The sequence below is a fragment of the Lissotriton helveticus genome, chromosome 1_1, assembly GCF_964261635.1.
Source record: "Lissotriton helveticus chromosome 1_1, aLisHel1.1, whole genome shotgun sequence".
NCBI lineage: Eukaryota > Metazoa > Chordata > Amphibia > Caudata > Salamandridae > Lissotriton > Lissotriton helveticus.
Genome location: NC_136057.1, coordinates 1,394,531,358 through 1,394,537,357, shown reverse-complemented (window position 1 = coordinate 1,394,537,357; position 6,000 = coordinate 1,394,531,358). Strand labels below are relative to the sequence as shown.

The 6,000-nt window shown below is 47.7% G+C and overlaps 1 protein-coding gene across 7 annotated transcripts in view; it reads left to right on the top strand.

Moving 5' to 3' along the window:
• Positions 1-2,766: 2,766 nt before the first annotated feature.
• Positions 2,767-6,000, top strand: part of TMEM205 (transmembrane protein 205) — a 61,348-nt gene continuing 58,114 nt past the window's right edge. For 2 of the 7 annotated variants that reach the window (XR_013609514.1, XM_078684173.1), the window contains exon 1: positions 2,767-2,872. The gene's annotated coding sequence lies outside the window, so the exon portion shown is untranslated. The remainder of the gene's footprint in view (positions 2,873-6,000) is intronic. The other 5 variants (XR_013609522.1, XM_078684174.1, XR_013609526.1 and 2 more) reach the window with 3 other exon arrangements.

Here is a 6,000-nt window from a genome sequence, read left to right as displayed (position 1 = left end):
CTTGTTGCCCCGCTGCGGGGCCTGATCCGAGCCACGGCCGGACGAACGTCCCCTTCGTCCGGCCCTGCCAAAAAGTGGGCGAAAAGCTCTACGCAAGTTGGCCTGGGCTTTATCCAACCCACTGAAGGTGGACACAAACTTGGTTAACTCTTTTAGAAAAGGAGCCCCAAAAAGCAAACCCTGAGCTTGGGAACCTGAGTCCGAAGATGCCAAATCAGTAAGCCTGGGGTCTAGCTTCATCAGAATGGAACGACGACGTTCAGAAGACAAGGCGCAGTTCGCATTCCCCAGGATGCAAACTGCTCGTTGGGACCACCCCACCAGTTCATCGGGGTCAATCATGTTACCGGACTCTTTAGCTAGGTAAGCCATGTCGAGAATCTTCGTGAGAGGTCCCAACAAATCCAATAGCTTATCTTGACAAGAGCGCCAAGACCGATCCAAACCCTTAGTAGCATCCTTCGAGTATTTTTTCATGTAGGTGATCATGGTCGGATCCACCTCTGGAGTGACTGCAAGTTTGTAGGCGAGGTCCGGGCGTGGACACTCAGACGCGCCCGCACATCCTTCTCAAAGGGGGTGCGAATATGGTCCTGGACGTAGGCAGCCACCTCAGGAGAGGGCAGCCACGAAGAAGAATTTGGATGCACAATGTCCGACGGGTCAAACGTCAGGACTTGGGGTGTAGAAGGAGCATCCACATAATGTTCCTTTTTGGATTTCTTGGAAGGTGGCGGCTTCGCAGGCTCTGAGGAAGACGTGGAAGAAGATGATCCGTCTGTATCAGAAGAAGGAGTAGCACGAGTAGGTGCAGGACGCTTCATAGCTGCAGGAGGAGAAGAAAAAGTATTCGCCAACTTTGCGAAATCGGAGTGATGGGGGTTTTGGGCGACTTCTTACTGCGCCCAGAAGAAGGAGGTAACCAACCTTGTTGCGCAGCATACTCTGACAAATGCCGCTTCAAAGGCGCAATCGCCTGAAATAACGCCTGACCCATGAAATCATCCATGGATGCAGAAGGCTCCTCTTCATCATAATAAGCATACCCCTCATCATCAGAATACTCAGCCATGGCGACAATGTCTGCCCAAAAGTGCCCACAAGAAAAGAAATGCAACTTTCAATGGCCCAGGCCAAATTTGGGGGAGTGGCGCCCCTAATGCAAGCTAATACTGCAGGTAAAACCTGCCAACAAAGCAAAAAATAAATGTGGAGGGAGTGCTTGCACTTTTAAATAAAGTTTTCCCACTCTATGCAGAGCCTATGCAAAAAATGTACAACCCTTTCGATTTGAGACCATCAAAAGGCGTAATGGAGCTCAAACGGCAGAGGTAAATTGGGCACCTCACTGGAAGTTCCAGAAATTCCTTCGTGTGAGACGAGCGCTGGCTGGAATGCGCTTCGTCACAGAAACAAAACAAGCGCTGTCGCGCATGCACGAACAACGTGCTGCCGATAGGAGGGACGCGCAACACACACGCGAGTCTCTCCAGCTCCGGTCTCCCGCTCCACAACAATAAAAGACGCAAACACAGCGCGTCGTAGAAGAGAGGTGACACACGCTCTCCAACACACAGCGGCAAGAAGCGCCGAAAAAGTCAAATTGAAATACCGCGCGAAGCCGAACACAGTCAAAGCGGCAACAACAACAAAGCGCTGAAACAACGCGGCAATATGCAAATAGCAAAGAAGCAGAGCGCACAAGCGGACAACAAAGCCACAACAACAGCGCCAAGGCAAGTAATAAGAATAATGCACTTAACTGGCTGCGAAGCAGCAAAGAAAGAGAAAGTTATGACCTCTGTGACCCTATTTATACTGACTGTGTATTCATGGGTATTGTAGTTTTCTTTACTGTGTACTGATTGGCTGCTGTCTTTTCAGTAAAGAAATAGAGAAAGCATAATCGGAGCCTCCGTCCTGCCATAGAATTTAAGGGCCACGTCTCATACTGGGGAAGAGGTGTGGCGCCGCGGCTAGGGCGACTGACTTCGGAATCTCGGGATCACGGTTCGATCCCCGGCACCGGCGGCAGGTTAGCCCAGCACCATGTGACTCTGGGCAATAGCTTGCTTAATCTTCCCGACGGCCCCCAGCGATTGTGCGCTTTACAAATGTGGATTATTATTATACATGCCTCATGTCTCATGTCTCATACATGCCAATAGACTGATGCAAGCAAGAGACTCATGATTGTTTTAAAGCAAAAATGTCTTTATTTTATTTAGCAGTCTCCCGTCTGAGATTGCCTCTGCTTCAGTATATAGTCAATTCCCTTCACGTGTCTTTTCTAAAACGTTGACATATGTGCAGTCTAGGTATTTTAGTTTCCTAGTACCATTATTATTGTGAAGCTAAAAACAAAGGGGCGTCTGCAGTCTGTGAACAAAATTTGGTAAACTTCTCGCCTCCCTTTGTCGTGGCTTGAGGGTGAGTGATTTTTGCATATCAGAGACGTAAAATTAACCGTTCAAACATGGCCACGAAAAATATCGATTTCAACTTGTACCACACAGCGGCTCTCCCCAGTCTACTATGGCTTTCTTCTAAATCTACAGCCAGCCAGAACCCTTAGCTTACGCGCCACCATCGCGACGATACCGCTTCCCTTCCCAAAATAAACATTAACATTTCTACCACAAGAGCGGCGATAATACCTGAACTACTAACAATTCAAAGTGGTCGCTTTACGCCCTGGAGTTTTACCCATTCCAAAATGGCGGCCAGGTGGGAGCTCATCCTATTTCGAGATCAATGCTGCCGGGAGGAGGGTGGGACGGCCCAGGACAGAGTTGGATCTCTTGCACTGTTTGCAATTGCTGCTTGCAAAGGATCAGAGGGTATTTGTGCAGTTAGGCGAGTTCCGTTGTTGGTAAGTGTTCATGCTGCTGGGCTGTTCTTTGTCGAACGGTCGGGTGGGGTCAAAGATTTTATTTCTGGCGAAATAGCTCAGCAGGTTGCTGCAACATACACATGTGATGCGAGTTAAAAACTTGCCAAGCGCAAATTTTCTCCCATTTATTGAAGGAGCGCCTGCAGAATATGAGAATAACCTACACATAGCCAGGTGAGGGACGGGCGTATCATCTATCGTAACAGTATTATTGATTTATCTGTTAAACATGTATTCGATATCGTATCGTAGTATTCAAAAAGTTTATATACGAGTTCGGAAGTTGACAGTTGTACTTCATTCTCTATGAACATTTACTCACCGTGTCTTGTCATATTTAAATTAATTACCTCTACACCAGTTTCATGTCTTTTTGCTTCCGATATGGGCACATAATGGGAGTTTTATTCCTGTGTTCCACGAGATAATTGTTTCGTTCAGACAATTGTATAGTTTGATGTGTGTTTCTTTCCCGAGAAGCGATCACAACGTTGTTTTCTCTTGTATATATCCATTTTGGGAGTTAACCTAGTGCCTTCAGGGAATTGCCGTTTATTTTCGTAGACTGTAGCCCCAAATAACCTTCCGTTCCAGCACAGCACTGAAAAAGGAGGCCGCTTTGTCTGGAATTTTAGTGGGACCAATAGATGCATACCATTGTCGCCTCGTATGTCGCATGCCTCCTCGGTTTGTTGACTGGTATTTGCTACTATTTAAAATGAAAGTTCCCTTCTCTTAATGCGGGTCTCAGTGGTACAGAGGTTTGTAAACTTGCCAGTATTGGTCTCAACCTTTCCTCCATTTACGACCAGTCACTTATTAACCCAGCTCTGGAAACCAGACCTGCATGTCTCTCACTTCACTACAGACACACCTTCTTAATATGGCTCCCTTACCTTCAAATACTTCCTTGCACGTTTTCTTCCCCTTTATACCTTAACGTTGAGTTGGATAAACACCTGATTTGATTTTTTAGTTTAGTGTACGTGTATCTAATTACAGCCATATATCATCTATGCACCTGGTGCAAAGTATGGTTTAACCTTCCCGTTTTAGGCATTGCAGGAAATGACTATCTCTGGTGTGATCAACCCCCTCCCCAATTTGTGCCTTATCTGTTTTGCTGGTATTAGAACTCAGTGCACCTTACCCATGCCTAATAAGGGTAAAGTGCCCATGTTCTCCCTTTAAACATCGTTAAATTGGCTTACCCCTGATTGACATATTTAACTGGTCTTTAAATCCTCATCAATATCTTCATTAAATAGGACTTGTAAAAGCGACTAATCACTCATGAAGGTATCCAGGCGCTGAGAACCCTGCTGCTAGGGAGGAATCAGTTGAACAGCCTGATCTTGAGTCCTTTCCTGAATTCCTACAGATAGGATGAGGTTAGAAGGTGAAGGAGAAGTAATTCCAGGCCTTCACATCGAATTAGAAAGAGCTTTACTGTTGCTTCGGTCGATGCAGGGAGTGTGAGCGAGGTAGAGGGAGGCCAAGCGCAGGTGTCTGGAGAGTTGGTCGAAGTTCAGGCGGTGCTTGATGTATGCTGGTCCTTGGTTGAGCAGAGCCTTGTAAGCGTGGATCAGAATCTTGAACTGATGTCTCTTCTGAATGGGTCACCAGGGGAGCTTCCTTAGGTGGGCGGTACACTGCAGATGATGATCTTATGTTCCGAGGTAAAAGGTGGTAGGTGGATTCTCCAGGTCCTTCTGGTGAGGAAGAAGGTGATCCATTTGAGGGTATATCCTTGGATACCACTGCGGTGAAACCTCTTGATGAGGGCGTGGTGGGTTACGACATTGAACGCTGCTGAGAGAGTGGAGAGGATCAGGGCTGCCATTTCTCACCAGTCAAGGGGGATCTGATGTCGGTGGCAGTGATCAGGGCGGTTTCTGTGCCGTGGTTGATATGGAATGAGAGGTGTCCAGAAGATTGTTGTTCTCCAGGTGTTCCGTGAGTTGTCTGTTGGTGGCTTTTTCAAGGACTTTGATGGGAAAAGGGAGCAGAGAGATGGGAAGATAGTTTTTGAGTTTGCTGGGTCAGCGGAAGGTTTCTTGAGAAGGAGGCTTGAACTTTGTGTGTTCCTATTCCTCGTGGAAGGTGTGCAGTGGTAATGGATGCGTTGAAGATGGCAGTGAGCCCGTTGCTAATCATCTTGCTCCCGAGGTTGAAGATGTGGTGAGGATAGAGGCCCGAGGGTGCTCCTGAGTGGACAGAGTTCATTATGGCTTTGGTGTTTTGAGTGGTGAGTTGGTCCCATGTGGTGACCAAGTGGTCAGGGTTTGCATCTGTGGGAGCAAAAGGCTGACATTGTCGGTGGCATGGGGTTCATAGTTTTTGTAGATGATGGATATCTTTTTGTGGAAGAAGTCCACCAGGGTGTTGCAGAGTTCCTGGGAAGGGGTGGCTGAGAGGTTGGAGAACTCTCTTACTATGTTGAAGAGTTCTTTGCTTTTGTTGGACCTGGCTTCAATGCAGTTGGCAAGGGTGCTCCTTTTAATCTCTTTCAGGAGTTCGTGGTATTGGTTTAGGGATTTTCTGAATGTGGCTCGGTGTCTGGGTTCGTTGCTGGTGCGCCATTTCCTTTCAAGTTGCTTGCAGTTGTGTTTAGTAGTCTCAGTTACTTGATAAATGGAGAAACACTAGTTATTTTAGACACTTGCACATTCTTGCAATCTTCTGTTTTTTAGGTCTCACCTAGCGACGCAGCGCATGCGCTACTCGCCTGCGAGATATATTGTGGTCGATTTAGATTCCGAAGCTGGGGTGGAAGCTACAATCATGCCTCTTATTGGTGCGGCTCCCAAATGAGTGCTTATCATTGGGAGGGAGGCAGGCATGTTTTGTTCCCTCCCTGTCTCCTGCTTAGAGTGCCTGCCCGGAAAGAAGATGTGCACGCGTACGGCTCGCAGCGTTTCAGCACAACGCACGTATGGCTCACGTTCCCTCCCTCCCCTGTTGGCTCCAGAGGATCTCGGAAGCTCCTGGGGACCCTGCTCGGCGTCAGCAGTAACGCACGATCCCCCCGTCTGCTCCAGATCATCTCGGACCCTGGAAGGCGTCTGCAATCTCTGAGTCAGCTCACTGTTCTGTGAGTCTGGGCT